We start from the raw sequence: 16,930 nt of genomic DNA on the forward strand, positions 1-16,930 counted from the left end.
CAGGCAGTTCATACATCATGCATGACGGTGTGATCTGCCCACATTCAAGCCTCCCCTACCCTCAATCATATATACCAGGAAGCCAGGAGCTTTTGAGAACTCTTTTCCTAAGATTCAATCATAGCCCGAAGATTCTTTGACTTAGCTCCTAGGAGCTTCTGCTTCTGTAGAACTGTGGGCTGGTGGGGCTCCCTGAAGTTCATTCCCATGCAAAGACTCATGCTTTAGAGAATGACTTACAGGATCCCCAGGGGGCTCTCTGGCCAGCAGTTGCACCTGTGTCCTGCTGCTTAACAAGAGACACAGGGTTATTCCAGATAGCATTTTTAGTCTCTCTATACCTGGGATTCTCAAAAGCCCCTGAAAACCAGGGTTCAAAGGCATCTGCTTCATTTTCATGACATGAGGCAATGTTTTAATAGACCCAAGTTTGTTCTAAGTATTCAACATTCTTAGTAGTAATAGTAGATTTATATCTAAAGCCAGATAGGGTCAGATAACTTCCAAAGTCCTGTCTCTAGTCTGGGAGATAAATGAATAGGTTCTGGATTGGAGTCAAATCTCCATAAAACAGTCTGAGGCCAAATGGTTCCAGAGAAAGCCTCTGCTCACCTACCAGCAACTACTGACTCCTACATCCCACACACATTTACTGAGTACCAGCTACATGTGTGGCCTGGGTCAAACCTGTGATCCCAGGAATTTGTGCATGGAGTGCCCTGGGTGGGTGTATACTCAGCATTAGGTTATGAAACCTCTGTGCTGCCTCTCCATCTGCCTGCTGATACAGCCGGCCAGTTATGGGGAGCATGTTGAGTGCCAGGGTGTGGAATTTGGAGTTGGTCAAGTGCATGTGTGGGCGCGTGTGTGTCTGTGCGCTTTACAGATAAGAAAACTGAACTCTGAGGGAAGGGGCCTTACTCAAGTTCAGATTGTTATTTAGCGGCTGTCTGAGGCTAGAACCTGGTCCTTTATGCACCAAGGAAGCAAGGGCCCTTTCTACCTCACCAGTTGCGACTACGATGAGAACGTATGAGAACAGAATAAACTGGTCTACATTGTCCTCAGCCCCTGGGTGTTGTTTTACTTTAAGAAGAGTTGAATTTCAAGGGTAAATCAAGCACCTGTTGAACAAATGTAGAACGGTAGTTCTCAACTCTGGCTGTATTGAATAGCCAAGAGAGCATTTCAGGAATATTCATGGGCGCTCCTCCCCAGACCAATTAAATATTTGTGAGGGTGCAGCTGGGCCCCTCCTGGGCTTTGAAGCTCACCAACGGTTCTTAATGTACAGCCAGGACTCCGCAGTCTAAGACGTATTCAGTCTAGCGTACCATTAATGGTCTAAAAAGCAATATTTTCAAATAATACTAAAGTGTACTTGAATCGGAAGATTCTGTTAGAATGCAGATTCCCTGTTGAGCAGGTCAAGAGGAAGCAGAGAGTCTCTATGTCTAATAGGAACTGTGGCCCTTCATGGATCACACTTCCAGTAGCTCCCGAGGAGACCTGGGTTTCTGATCTCCCATTTGGTCCCTGCTTACTCTGTATCTCCAGTCTTTCTTCCTCTTCATGCTCTGTGCGCTGCTGCTCTGGCTCCATCTCAGGACTCCTGGCAGGCAGTTCCTGGCAGGCAGGCCTGTCCTTTCTTGGTTTGGCAGGGCAGTTCTCTTCCCTGTTCCCCTCTTTCTCCCATCACTCACCCAGGCTCTGTGCAAGGCTGCATGGCCTCTTGATGAAACTATCATTCTTTTCTGCCTCTGTCCAGGCTGCACTCACTGCACAGAAAGTTCTTCCACTTGACCATGTCTTAAGACCCTGGTCCTCTCCTCTCTTTGTCCCATTCACCTGTAGTAACTGTCTAGGAGTAGGATGCCTTCAGGTGTTTGTGTTTCAACTTCTGCAGCACCCAGCTCAGTGCCCATCAGCAGCTCAGTAAATACTTGAGTTTAACAAACAAAACCTCAAACCATGCTTCAATGGCTGTCTTTCCAATACAAATGAACATTCCTTGGAGATTATGTATCAGACTTTAAGCTGTCCACTCAGAAAAAAAAAGTCGATCAAATATAACAAAGTAAGTGGTTATTTCCTGTCTGGACTGGGGGTTTTAAAGCAGGCTCAATGCAGTCCCCCTGGCAGAGACCTATGGAGGGGCGGTGCATTGGAGGCCTGTTTTCAGATTTAGCCTCCTTGTAGCAAGTGGTAAAGGTTGGAGGTTCTGGGTAGGGTGAGGACCGCAGATGGGGAACCTCGTGGCTCCCGGGAGGGTGGGAAGCCCTGGGAGGTCGGCCAGAGTTGCCAGAGTGAACTAAGTTGGCGCCGGGAGCTCTGCAGCCCTTCAGGTTTCGCGACTCGCGGCGCCCACATGGGCCGCGGGCTCCGGGAAGGGGGCGGGGAGCAGGGGGAGGGCAGGTCCGGAGCCGAGGGGCGGAGGAGTGGGGGAGACCGAAGGAAATGAGACATTTTCCTCCCACGGACTCGCGCTCCTGCAGCGTGTGCCGGGCTCGGGGAGTTCTGAGGCCGGGTCCCGAGTCCGCAGCTCAGCCCTGACCCAGGAGGGCCGCCCGGATTTCTCTTCGAGGTGCGCTTTGCCCAAGCCTGAGTCCAGAGCAGCACTTTGCAGCCTCCGTCCTTGGGTGATCGGCGATCCGCTCCGGGTCACCCCCACCCCCCGCTCGGACCCCGGAAGTGCGCGCCTGGGTCCCCACGAAGGTAAGCTGCGCTCCCCGAGCTCCCCATTCTCCGGAGCGCCCCCACTTCGGGCACCCCCAGGGCTCTTCGGATCCCGATCCGCCGCTTTGTTTCAGAACCAGGTGTCAGCCTGGGTCCTGCTTTGCTTTCTTTTCTCGCCTCCTCTCTCACCTGGGTCCCCGCGGCGTTTCCAACCTCTTAAGTCCTCTGTGACTGGATCAAACCACTCTCAGCTGCCTGCATCCGCAGCTCGCTTCGGAGACAGTGCTTTCCAAATCTGGGTGCTTGACTAGCTGCTCCGCTTCTGGGAACAGGCTTGAGTGGCCAGCCCTTAGTGACTGGGTTTGACCTTGGGTTTGCCCGAGACTGACCCACCTGAAGTCCGCCTGGCGCAGAAATGCTTACCTGGCTCCCCTCAGAGCCATTTGGCGACCACCCCGGGCCCCCAAAGTCAGAGTGGACTACAGAGTGAAAAGGCGGTTGGCGCCCTCTAAAGCCTTAATTGGGACGTTCTCAGGGTGGAGATGGGTTGAGTTAGACTCGCAGCGCTCATCCCGGGGGTCCCAACCTCCAGAGTGGAAGGAAGCACAGATATAAGTCCTGGAGGCAAGGAAGGCTTGGAAGGGACAGGGACCGAGCGCTTTGAGCAGTTTTCACGTTTGCTCTTAGTTAAGCTCCCGGGATTCAAACATCAAGCCTGTGGCAGGAACTCTTGTCCCTATTTTACAAACTGGCAAAATGAAATGAGGGACGGAGTTTGGAAAGGGCCCAACTTGGATTTGGAACCTACCTGGTCAGTATCGCACACCCTAAGTCCAGCCCTACAGATGGTTCCTCTGTCCAGTCTGAGCAAGAATCCACCGCCTCCTAGCTGCTCATACCCGGGGAGACCAGGCTTTTTCCTTTTATAGAAATCATCGTGATTCCATTGTAACCCAAACTATTTATTTAGTGCCTGTTGTCATCCTGGCCCAGAAGCCCCAGCTCAGTGCAAAGAACGTAGTGGGCCCTAGGGGTCTACCTTTCAATGTCACTCTTTTAACCCCTCCCTGTCATCCAGGCAGTCAAAGCTCTAATTCTGCCATAGGTGAGGAAGTCAGGCATTGGGGTCAGACCACCAGCCTTTGAATCCTGGGAGATGCCTTTCTGTGGTTGTATTTTCTCATGTGAAAAGTAGAGATGGACAATGTGGTAGCCCACATCTGTGATCCCAGCACTTGGGAGGTGGAAGCAGAGGATGAGGAGTTCAAGGTCATTCTTGGTTACATAGTGAATTTGAGGTGGGCCTGAGTTAGGTGGGACCCTGTCTTAAAAAAACCAAAACCAAAAAAAAAAAACCACATCAACAAGAATAAAAGTAGCCATAGTAGAGTTTAAAGCAAATGTTCTCAACTGAGGTTTAAAATTTGCCCCCTAAGAGATGTCTGGTATAGTATTGGGAGACATTTTTGGCCATCACAATGTGAGGGAGGATGCCATTCACCTGGTATGATAGAGCTTAATACACAGGATAGTCCCCTTTCCACAGGGCAGTTAATCTGGCCCAAACTGTTATTAGTGCTTGTGTTGAGTCACCCTGGCTTAACTCTCAATTCACAGAGAGAGAGAGAGCCATTATTTCTAACTCTATTATCAGCTTCAGTTTAGCTAACTACACCAGCTCTTGTCCGCATGTCTCTCCCTTCTCCCATTCCCAGGGACAGAATTTCATTGCTGAATCCCCAGTGGGCCTTGCTGCCTCACACCTTTGTTGGTTCCCCATTGCTAAAAGAAGGGACCTGGATCTGCGTGTGTTTGATAAGCACTAACAGTAACCCTTCTTTCTGTATGGTCACAAATCTGCCTTTAGATGGTGAAATTTAAGCTGTGCCCCTGCACACAAGCCTTGGACTTCCCCACCCACCTGCCTCACCTTCTAGTCCTTCCTCTGTGAACTTGAAATATTCCAGCTCATTGCCCTTTCTGTATTCTGAGGCCTGACCTTCCTCCCCATGGCTTGGCAAATACCTCATCATTTTGGGGAGGGGGATAGAATTCAAGTCCCTTCTGAATGAAGCCTTTTCTAGTCCCCATTTTTTCAGTATCTCACTTTTAGAATTTATAGCACCTAGTAGGGACCCCTAGCTCACCTTGCCACTGAAATCCACATACCTAGAACTTTGCATAGGCCCATGCTCACAGTGCCTGCTAAACTTGCACTAAGCTTTGGATGTTGCTGTCCATATTCAAATTCCAGCTCTGTCACTGGCAAACTCTGTGACCTTGAGCAAGTGAACTCAGAATCTCTAAAAGACTTATTGGTAAAAGAGGGAAAAGAGAAAGTTTGCTTTCTCTGCAGAATAGTGTGACTAACTCATAAGATAACCATTCATCTTAATACTGAGTGCTTTCTCTCTGCTTTTTTGTGGCTCAAGCTTAGCATTTTGAGTTTTTACTCAATCTTTACAATGCCTTTTTAAAGTTTGTGCTGGTATTATGACTACTTCCCAGACAAAGGAATGAAGGCACAGAGTTTGGCCAGTCACATTCACAAAAACATCTGAATTTCAGAACATACACTGTATAAACAGGTAATGTGAGCTGAGGTTTGTTGAATATAGTAACGAGAGCCTAAACCATCATTTTTTCCTTTTTTACCCTGTACCATACTTACAAACCAAGACTGTGCTATTCTTTTGGCAACTCTTCCTTTTCCTTTGTCTTTGGGGATGGGAGAGAAGAGTATAGTTAACACTCCCACCTGGAGGAGAGAGGTTCAGCATGGAGTAAGGAACTCTGGGACTTCCCAACTTTGTCTCTACCAAGTTTGTGGTCCTTGCAGTATGCACATGCGTACTGGTAAAACCAAGCAATGACAGGTGAGAGTAGGTGAATGCATGTTGTCTCTTTACCTTATACATGATCAGATGCAGAGTATGGCAGAATATGCCTTCTACGGTTTACAAAGGACACTTAGCTACTAAAGGGAACTGTTAAGGGATTTATATGCCCATCATGAGGTACTGGAGAACCATGTTTGGAACCAGTTGTTGATTCCTTGTGTGACACCGGATACTAGGTTATAGCCTGTCACTTCACCAACTTAGAATCCTATTTACTTCACAGCAGCCCTAGCTTTGAAAGCTGAGTTCCCTCCTTTGTGGTCCCTGGGCCATTTGCTCTGTTGGGCCAGACTGCCTTGCACAAATACTTGCACATTTGTGCACTCTTCTTGCCTCCTCAGTTGTCCTACACAGAGTTTGCTTGTTCTGGCAGAACGTTCCCCGAGCTTTAATGGAGTGAGGTCTCCTGGTGTATGCACTCAGTTTACAGGGGTCAGGGAAGCACTCTGGTGAGGACTGCTTCACAAGGTGGAACAGGGTGCCAACTTTTCTGTAACCTGGTCTAAGAGAACTTGTGGGTTCTATTTAGCACTGCCTGCCTCTCCCACCCTAGACTCCTGTTGTTACTTAGCATTATCTTCTTCTAGGTCTTTTTCCTTGCTGCTGATCTGAGAAATGAATTTCCCCAGTGTATTAAAGGTTGGAAGAAAATCCATATTTAAGGTCTTTGGGCTTCTTTTGTATTTACAACAAGGTTTTAATAGTCTGGCCCAGAAGATAATCTGATCAATGTGGTGGGTGGAAGTGTTAGGCTTGTTGGTACCAGGTATTTGGGCCTGTGATATCACATCTTATTGACAGTGTTCATGGGTAGCTCTCATGGGTATATTGCTAGCCTCATGAAATGCACCCTGCCATTGGACTTGCTGAGAATCCTGTTTGGTGTGTGAAGAGGCATTTTGGTCTATTAATAGAGGGCTGCTGGACTCTTTAGATGTTGCATGGACTTGGAATGCAGGTATAATGTGTAGCTCAGTGCTGAGACACAAAAATGAAAGAAACATGGCCTGTTGCATTTAGGTCACAGACCTGATATGTGACTAGGTCACCAGAGTATGGTCAGTAAGTAGGAATGAGACTAGTGGGTGTTCAAGGGATCCAGCCCATCCTTCAAGAAGAGTCCAGAAGAAGCTGGGGTCCAGGGAGCTGGGTGATCAAAGGGCATTACTATTAGGAAACACACACACACACACACAAGGCAGAAAATCAAGAAAGGGCCTGGCAGATCTGTAGGGGTATTGTGGAGACCAGAGGCCCAGAGGTGAGCCTGGGGTAGTAACTGACTCATCAGCAGTCCAGCTGTCTGTCTCTGTACTGCCAGAGACAATGGAGTGGGCATTTCCAGTTCAGGTGTGCAGAGGGCTTTGAATGGTGGCTCTCAGCCTTCTATCTCTGCTGGCCTTCTTTCTTCCTAGGGCAGGGGAGGCACACTGTCTCCAGTAAGCAAATAAACCAGTCAAAAGAAAACTGAACTCAGTGGCTGTGCATGGGTGTTTTGTTTTCTTTTTAAGGCCCTGGCTGCTAAACTGTATAGATGGCCCATCCTGAGTTCTGGGCTTTGGAACAATTTCCTTTACTGCATACAGAAGTCTGTATGGATTTCTAAGTAATCGGTAATTTCTCCAAACTTAGGGAGAGAGGGACAGAGGTAGAGAAGGGAAGAGAAAGCAAGCAAGACAGAGACATATGGACAATGGGGAGGGAGAACTGTAAGAGACTAGGTTTGATATTCAGGCCTGTTTTAATCCAGCAGCTAAGCCATTATCAGAGCTGACACACTTCCTGGGAGTTGTGTGGACTTCCTCTGAGCATAAAGCCCTTTGCACTCACTGCATAAAGCTCTGGTAGATGATGGGCACATCTGCATGCTGATTGGATAACTGATGGCGGCACCTCTGCAGGGCATCTGTAGACTTTCACCCCAGGGCACAAGTAGGCACTTTTGGAGGGATGAGTGAATGAACACCTTAGGACAGAAATCATACATTCTTCACTTTCCAGATGGTCATAGCCGGAATGGAGAGGTAGGAAGACAGTCACACAGCACAGGGGATACATGAGAACAAGATGCAGATGGGACTGTAACTGCCGAAGAAATTCAAATTACTCCAGGAATCTCATGCTGGAAGAAGGAAAAGACTGGGGCCCTGGTGCCAGCCAGAGCAGTTTGTCTCCTAGACAGAGACTTTACACAGTTCTGACGGCTTCTCAGACCTCCTTGCCAAAGAGAATGGAGCTGAGAGGATGAGGGGCTGATGGGCTGGACCATACCTTGAGGACTACTTAGCTATGGATGCTTCTTGCCCTCTGTTTACATCTAAGCCTCATGTTAGCACCCCAAAGATGGCTGGGGCTTGTCACTGTACTCTTTGTTTCCTTCCCAGTGTGACCACACTGTATAAATCTCCTTTTTCTCCTTTTCACTATTTTTGTCTGTTTAACTGACCTATGGAGGGTAAGTGATCAAGCCTGGCTTTTTAGAGCCAGCAGGGTCCAGGCTCAGCCCCCAGCAAGTCTGGTAACAGGGACAGAGGAAACTCAGTCCATTCAGGGCTCATGGAATGGAGGCAAGAGAGGGTGCCCTCATCTTCAGACTATCTAACCCACCCTGTAGAAAGGGGTCTCCTGGAGGTTCCTGGAAGCTGGTGGGTGCCAGGCCCTGGGGTTGGTGCTTTATTTAGGTGCCTTTCTCTCATTGATTCTCACAACTACTTTCAGAGGTATGTATCAGAGAGAGAAAGAGGGCCATGTTCACAGCTTAAAGGCAGACCCAGGACCAGGTTCCAGTCACAGACTGAGTGGTCCAGACCTGCTCAGCACAGGGGATGATCATCAAAGAGTTTAGAAAAACTGTTTTAGAATGTAGAAGCCAGATGTGATGCCTCACACCTTTAATCCCAGCACTGCAGAGGCAGGGAGATCTGTATGAGTTTGAGACCAGCCTAGTCTACATAGTGTGTTCTAGGCCAGCCAGGGCTACATAGTAAGACCCTGTCTCAAAACAACAACAACAACAACAACAACAACAACAACAACTACCACAACAACAAACCATGGGGCAGGGAGTGTAGCTCTGTAGCCCAGTTGATAGCACGCACAAAGCCCTGGGTTTCTTTGATTTCCCAGGACTGCATAAACTTGGCATGGTGGCACTCAGGAGGTGGAGGCAGGAGGATCAAAAGTTCAGGGTCATTGTCAGCTATGTAGTTTAAGGCCAGTGAAGAAGAAGGGGGAGGAGGAGGAGGAGGAGGGAAGAAAGGAGGGAAAAACAAGAGGCAGCATGTGCTGCTGTGGTGCTGGAAACAGCCACTTCCTGCTCTTTCTACCAGTTTCCCACTTCCACTTTCTCCCAGGTCTGACTTCCAGGGTTTTGCGTGGGGCAGTCCACAGCTCCATGCTTGGGAGTGGGGCTCCTTTACTGTTCTCCTCCTTGGGGCCCCTGTTTGAGCCCCAAGGCAGCTTGCACTTTGCCCTCCGCTGTAAGAGGAGTGCTGCTCCGCTGAGAGGCCACCATAAAGTCTGGAGGAAATCAAGGCTTTTCACAGAACACCTGCTGTGTGCAAAGCTTCTCCCCTTTGCCCTGTGCCCTCTTGCCTGTCACTTGGAAGGGCTGTTGTGCCTAAGGGAACAGATTTCAGGGGATCTTGTTCCTGCTTAGGGAGGAATAGCCACTAGAGCTGGGTAAGGCTTTCCCCAGGCACCTACACAAACACAAGCTGACTATCCTCTTGCATGCTCATCTTGTCAGGAAGAGAGGTCACAGCAGCCCTTGGGGAAGGGGCATGTGGCAACTCTAGGAGAAGACACGTACTTTACTTTCTCAGGGCTCTCTGTCCTGTGTACCCCTTGGCAGAGCAACTTCTGACAGCGGCTCCCTGCCCTGAGATATGGCAGTGAACCCATGGACGAGTGGCATGACTGTTACACACATGGATCCGAGTCCCGAGAGATGCCTGCTGAAGTATCTAGGTTCTTGTTTCCTGCTGCAAAGAAGCAGGGACACATGGTTAGAAATTAGAGATACTTTGTTAAGACAGGGAAAGATTCTCCCACGAGTGGGAGTGGGTTAGTGAGCTAAGGGAAAGCTTGTGCTCAAAAGTGCTGGAGGAGCCTCATGGCCCTTTGTAGGACATTTACACAGCACCTCCCTTTCCCTCATTTTGTATGCTAGTGAGCTTTTCTTGAGCATGCTGTTTGTTGTGTGAAGTCCGTGCAGGGAAGGGCTTCCATTCTTTTTTCTGCCAACTGGCTTTATCTGTATGTTAATCTTGATGTAGCTTTCTCTGTTCTCTATTTTCCTGCTATGTGACCATTGGAAGGGGCTCAGCACTGCCAACTGCCTGCTTCAAGGACTTGGTCCCTTCATGTCTTAGTGAGTCAGCCACACAGGGCAGGAATGGTAGACACGAGCATTCTTCAGTATTATATCCCAAGAATCTCGGAAGCATTTTAAAAGCAGCAACTTGGGCATTTGATCTGGAAAAGACACTCATAAAGATGGGGGACCCTTTGGCTCACAGAGATGGCTTAATGGCTTCAGTGTGTCTGCTCAGATCAACCTGTCACCATTTGCTGATGCCCTCACATGCTCACCAGGCTTAGTTCTTTGTCCTGGAGCCACAGATAAACAAGGTGCCCTGGTTGTCCAAGGAACTCAGAGATCTAGATGGAGGGAGTCAGAGGCAGGTGTGTAGCATCTCACTGTCCATCCTTCTCACTGAAGTAAGTTCTCTAGAAGCAGGGACCATTCCTGATGATTCCTAAATTGTCATCACCTGATATAAACCTGAGTCCCTTCATATAGCAGGTGCCCAGTCAGTGAATGTCTTCCTAGTCTGTTTTCTGTAGCTATAACTTGAATACCTCAGACAGGGAATTTTGTTTTATTATTTTTTTAAAAGGTCTATTTAGTACATGATTCTGAAGTCTAACTTGGAATTTATTGAGGGCCTTCCTACAGGATCACAGAGTGGTAGAGGATATCCTATGGCTGTCCAGAGCTAGCAAGCTGGCTTAGGTCTTGCTTTTTCTTATAAAGCCAGGAGTGCAGACATAGGACCTCATCATGACCTTATCTTATCCTAATTTACTTCTAAAGGCCATCTGAAAATACCATTTACATGTGACTTGGGGATTAGGTTTCTAACCCAGGAATTCTAGGGCACACAACTAAGCTATTACAGGTGTCTTGTCCCAAGATGTAGGCAATGGCTGTGCTATGTGCTCCCAGAAGAGGGTTACATCAGCTGAGCTGGGATAGCAAGAAAGACCGGAGGTGGGGGTGGTGGTGGTGGTGGTGAGAAAGGTGTAGTAGGAGAGAAGGGAGGTGAGTCTGCAAAAGAGCAAAGCCACTCCATCAAGAAAGGTCTTCTAGCAGAAAGGGTCTTGCTGAAGAGCTCAAATTTCACTTTGAAGGTACTGGGAGCTACTACAGGTTTTCATAGAGGAGAAACTGAGTCCAGGTTTCATTGTAATGGCAGACCTGTATGGCTATGGAGAAGACACTAGAAAAGAACAAGGGAGCTGTCCAATGACCAGCCAGGATGCCACTGCAGCATGGTACGTGCAAAGAGCCTTGGGTCTGGAATCAGATGTATCTCAGTTTACTTCTCTGCCCTACAATACCTCTGTGTTGCTTGCGCTAGACAGTGAGTTTCTGTCTTCTCTGAACACAGAGACTCCAATTCCTTACTTATGGATGGTACCACTGGTGTCAGGGTTTTGTATGATGAAATACATGAAATGTCTACTGTCGTATTTCATCCATAAGGGACTGATACTAGTGGCCAGTGTTAGTTTTAATATTGTTGCTCTTGTCCAGGTGAGAACTAATAAGGTTCTAACTAAGACACTGGAAGCAGGGGTGGAGAATTGGGCACAGACTCAAGAAATACTTGGCACTGAAGTCAACATGATCTGGTGACTGGTTGGATGGGGGAGTAGGGAAGGGCCGGGACTGATGATGACTAGATCATTTTGGCCTGGGCAACCAAAGGAAAGATAGTGGGACCATTCATTGGGAGAGGTGGTAGAGTCATTGGAAAGATAGTGGGGCTATTCATTGGAAGATCAGGAGAGGGGGAGGGTGCAAGCATGGCAGGAGAGCGATGAGCTCAGTTTCAGACAAGTCAAGTTGGAAGCTTCAAGGACAGGTGGGGAGAAGTGTCTGTGGGCAGATGGCTTCATGGGTTTGGCATTCAAGATGAGAGGTCTTAAAGAAGATTCGTGAACCAGCTTTTAACAAGAGACAGTGAAGTCATGGTATATATCGGTTAATCAGGGACAGTTATGGAGTGTGGGAAGAGGACCATAATGGGTAATGTTTACTTTTTACTATTTATTTATTTATTTACTTATTTATTTTGAGGCAGGATCTAATGTAGCCCAGGATGGCCTCACACTCACTGTTCGAGGATGATTTTTAACACTTAATTAATTAATTAATTTATTTATTTATTTTTATTTTATTTTATGCAATGCCCATGGAAGCCAAAAGAGAGCATGAGATCCCCTGGAACTGGGGTTAAGGATGGTTGTTAGCCATGTGGATGATGGGAATTGAACCTGGGTTCTCTGTAAGAACAGCCAGTGCTCTTAACTCAGCCATCTCTCCAGCCCCAAGGATGACCTTGAACTTCTGATCTTCCTGCCTCTGGGATTATAGGAGTGCACTACCTTGCCTGGTTTATGTGATGCATACTAGGCAAGCACTCTACGAACTGAGCTACATCCCCAGCCCGAGATAGTGCTTTTTAAGTGTGTGTTGAACATTCTAAACCCTGTATTAATCCTAATTAGGAACAAAGTTACTCCATTGGGAAGGGTCTTGCTGAAGAGTCTAAACTTCAGAGTACAACCAGTACCAGAGAGGACTCCTGTTAATGTATTGATTTTATAGCTGAGTAAACTGAGGTACAGAGATAATGAATGACCTGCCCATATAACTCTCAGTAATAGGCCTAGGATTTTCACCTGGCTTGTTGGGATCGAGGCCTATGCCAGCCTGCTCTGAGAGCAGGGGTTGCTGGGTGTGACACAACACTGGGGGACAGGAAGAGAAGACCCAGTGAAGACAGTATCAGAAGAGGACATGCAGAAAGGAAGGAGGAAATGGGAGTCTGGAATGTACGATGCGGTAGCCTGAGTCAGGTGCAAGTCCACATATGGTGAAGTGCCCGTCGACTGGGGCATTAGGAACTGGTGAGTGTTGATTGGTGAGAAGAATGGGTTAATGAAAAAGTGGAAGGTGAGGCAGTATAGGCAGGAAGCATAGATGACTATTTCTAGGGCTTGTGTAGATGCTAGGAGAGAAAGGATGGGAGCTACAAGTGTCAGCTAGAGTTCCAGTGCCAGAGGAGACCACATATATCCATGCAGAGGACTAGTCCAAGGAGGCCCTGAAGAGCAGCCACCAGGACATCATGTATGCTGGGAAAACATCTCCTTGCTCACATTCCTTTCCACAAAGATCTTTGCTATTTTGTCCTATATTCTGGACTGCAGCCGTGTGTACAGTGGCATATCATTAAAGAAGTTCTGGAGGGGTTGAGTAGACGTCTCAGTCAGTAAGATGCTTCTGTATAAGCATGAGGATCAGAGTTAGAAACCAGGACCCATGTAAAAGAGCCTCCTGTGGTGTTATGTGCAATTCCAGCAATGTTGGGTGGAAATAGGGATCCCTGGGACTCTCTAGCCAGCTGGCCTAGCCTACTTGGCAAGGCCCAGCCTGGTGAGAGATCCTGGCTCAGAAAGGAAGAAAAAGAAAAACCTTTTACCCCTGGCCTCTCACACACATGCATATGCACTCGTACCATCATACAAAGCAGTCTGTTCCAAACATTCCACCTTTCATAGGTGGAACACAGAAGCTTTCTTTCACAATACCCAGCAATGAGTCATCACTTGTCGAAGCCAGACACCATCAAGTTCATGGACAGTGTATCATCCCCTGGATTTGCCTTCAAAGGGGTCTTCCAGAAAGTGTAAAGTGCTGAGCACCACGTCGTCTGTGGGGAACAGGCATTTACTCTGTAGACACCAGGGACATGAGAGTGACAGCTGACACGAAGCTTTGAGGAGGAAAGAAAGGATTTGGTGCCCAGTGTGTGTGTGGAGCAGGTTGTGGGGGAGAGTAACGAGCTTTAGACTGAGTATAAGAATCTTGGCCCTTGGAGGTGAGGGGAGAGGTGGTGGGCATGAAGGGAATTCTGGTGTGCGCAGGAGTAACTGCATTGATACCATAGCTTATTCCACTTGTGTTTGATTCATCAGGAAAAGCAGTTTTTGTTATTTAGCCATTCAAAAACAAACAGGCTTTTTTCAAGATTGGGTCTTATTTATCCCAGTCACTTGCTCTGTGGCTGAAGATTACCTTAAAATTCTGATCCACCTCCTGCCTCTACCTCCTCAGTGTGGCTGAGTTAAAAAAAAAATTAATGTGTTGCTGGGGATTGAATGGAGGGCTTTGGGCATGTTAGGTAAGCACTCTACCAGCCCCTCATTAAAAAATCTGACCAGCTGCTACAAAGCTTGCTCCAGGATGGGTCATGATAAGGTTGTGGTGACTCCAACAGTCTTAGTTCTCACCTTCTTGGACCTCAGAGTTGTTGGAGGGATGGACATTGTTGGAGGATATAAATAAACACATAGGTAAATGCATGCTAGCAAACTCAGGAGGTTGCCTGTTTCTTGTGAGAAGGATCTCAGCTCGTCTGCTTCCAACGACCCTGGGTGATTTGGCTTCTGTCATTTAAGTTCTTCATCGTAAGAATGACTGGCCTGTCTCTGTGAATGCCTTGCTAACAGGCACAGGGAATGCAGGTCTAACAGGCTCTTGGGGATGATTTATCTAAAGGCAAAGACAGTCTCTGAGTTTTAGGGCCTAGGATTCTTTTCCTCAGAACTTAGGCAAGGGCTTGGGAAAGCTAAATCCAGATTTAAACAAGAAATGCAGCTTTTCCTTTGCTCCTGGTGCTGACATCCCTGAGGCTCCAGGCTAGAATTAGAATTTGGCTTCCAAACTTGTAAATATGCTGTGGTTGAAATTGCATCTCACTGAAATGTACACACTTTCACAGACGGCCTCTGTGGTTGGGCTCTCCCGGAGAGGCGCTGCCCTGAATCCCAAATGCCACAAGGAAAGGGCCATGGTGTGTGTGTGAGCTTTTGTGTGCTTGTGAGCTCATGTATACGTGGGTGTGAGTCTGTTTGTCTGTATGTGCCTGGGTGCCTGTCAGTGTCTGTGTCTATGTTGTTTATATGTGTGTGAGTCTGTATGTCTATATGTGCCTGTGTACATGTGTATATGTGTCTGTATCCATGTGTGTCTATGTATGTGTGTGTGAGCCTGTATGTATATATGCCTATGTGTGTCTGTCTGTGTGTCTCTGTGTGCTTATTTGTATGTTTATATGTGTCTATGTGTGGGTATATGTCGGTGTGTATGTATCTGTGTGTGTCCATGAATGTGTCTATTTGTGCTTGTGTGTGTCTGTATGTATGTCTCTGTGTACGTGTGCCTGTGTGTCTGTGCATCTGTGTGTGCATGTGTATATTTGTAGGTGTGTGTATGTATGTCTCTGTGTATGTATATGTGTCTGTGAATGTGTATGTGTGTATCTGTGTATGTATTTCCCCATACAAAGCAACAACTCAACTGAGTTGTTTACTTGATCTTCAGCCTTTGAGTGTCAGGAAATGTGAATCAGGAATATTTCAGAAGTCATATTTGAAGCTTGGACTTTCCCATGGTCCTGATATACTCCAGGAACCAAGGATGTACTAGGATGTGGGCATATGCAGAAGGCCTTTGACTGGGCATCAGTGGCATGCACAAACAAGACATGGGACCTGTGGAGAAGGAGCTGCAGGTGCCTTGCCCCATCCTTCCTTGGTAGACAAAGAGTAGCAGTCATCCTTCCCCAGGAGGACATGGCTGTGTTTCAGCAGAGATGTGGACTCTGAAGATTGGTAATTCTTCATGTGGTTTTAGTCCAATTCCATGGGTCTGAACGTTCTGTCAAGGGAAAGGGCTGAGTGTGTTCCACGGGATTCTAAGAGTGAGCACAGAGAATTACGTATGAGCTTCTGATACCACCACACAAACCACTGTTTGACTGTTATGGTAGGCCCTCTCAGCCTCCGGGAGTGAGGGGTGTTAGAAGAGCCTGGGAGGCAGTATCTGGTGTGCTCAGAAGTAACTGCATTGATACCATAGATTATTCCACTGTGTTTGATTCATCAGGAAAAGCAGTTTTTGTCATTCAGCAATTCAAAAACAGGTTTTGATTTTTGTTTTTTTTAGATCGGGTCTTATTTATCCTAGTCACTTGCTGTAGCTGAAGATTACCTTAAAATTCTGATCCACTTCCTGCCTCTACCTCCCCAGTGCTAGAGAGTGACTGAGTTTAAAAAAAAATATTAATGTGTTGCTGGGGATTGAATGGAGGGCTTTGGGCATGTTAGGTAAGCACTCTACCAGCCCCTCATTAAAAAATCTGACCAACTGCTACAAAGCTTGCTCCAGGATGGGTCATGATAAGGTTGTGGTGACTCCAACAGTCTTAATTCTCACCTTCTTGGACCTCACAGGGTGCCTGTGAAAGGAGACAGATGTACAGATCTCTATCCATTACAGACTTTTATCTGACAGAGTACCCGGTACCAAGGCAGCTCTGAGAAAGAAGTCCCTGGCTCTTAGGTAAGCTGGAAAGGGCAGTTCTAGAAGCTTCTGAAGGGAAGAGAAGTTGAGAAGGATCTTGAAGGACAGGTAGAAAGAGGAGTAGTGGCTAAGGAAGTATGGAGTGTTTGAAAGGATTCTTACCAGCAAGCATGAAGTTTGCACTACTCACTGGAGTGGAAAAAGATGGACCAAGCCAATTAACAGTTAACAATTTTCAGCCGCAAATCAAGTTACCAAGGGCTGGTGACTTTTCCCTGTGAAGTACCAGGAAAGACTGGAAGTAGGGAGCCTATTAGGGGGTACTTTAATTTAGGGTGAATAAGGAAGTGCCAAAGGGAGAAATGGTTGTTTCAACAGGGCTCTGTGGACTGACTGTTCCTGTGAAGGAAGAGAAAAAGAATCATGAATATTGTGGGCATGTGACTCAGAATCACACACACATCACCCGAGGAGGTCACCTGCTGGTCACCAGACCCTGTGCTTGCTGCAAGACAGAGATCATTTCATTTCTAGGCAGAGTTCTTAAGAACATTAAATTGTATTTTCTTTTTCCCGTTCAAAGTTCAAAAAATGATTTGTTGCTCAATCAAAGTCACATAGGAGGTAGATGGTTGAGCTGAGAGTAAACCCACACCTGGAAGATTCCTGAGCTGTCAGTCTCTTCTCCAGGCTG

General features: G+C 47.3%; 1 protein-coding gene across 1 annotated transcript in view; it reads left to right on the plus strand.

Annotated features, from left to right (window-relative positions):
• The first annotated feature begins 2,442 nt into the window (after window positions 1-2,442).
• The window catches only part of Eva1a (eva-1 homolog A, regulator of programmed cell death), a 65,583-nt gene continuing 51,095 nt past the window's right edge, over window positions 2,443-16,930 (plus strand). The window contains exon 1 of the mRNA XM_008841584.3: window positions 2,443-2,715. The gene's annotated coding sequence lies outside the window, so the exon portion shown is untranslated. The remainder of the gene's footprint in view (window positions 2,716-16,930) is intronic.

Source organism: Nannospalax galili, unplaced genomic scaffold (genome assembly GCF_000622305.1).
Source record: "Nannospalax galili isolate Female #2095 unplaced genomic scaffold, S.galili_v1.0 scaffold61, whole genome shotgun sequence".
Lineage (NCBI taxonomy): Eukaryota > Metazoa > Chordata > Mammalia > Rodentia > Spalacidae > Nannospalax > Nannospalax galili.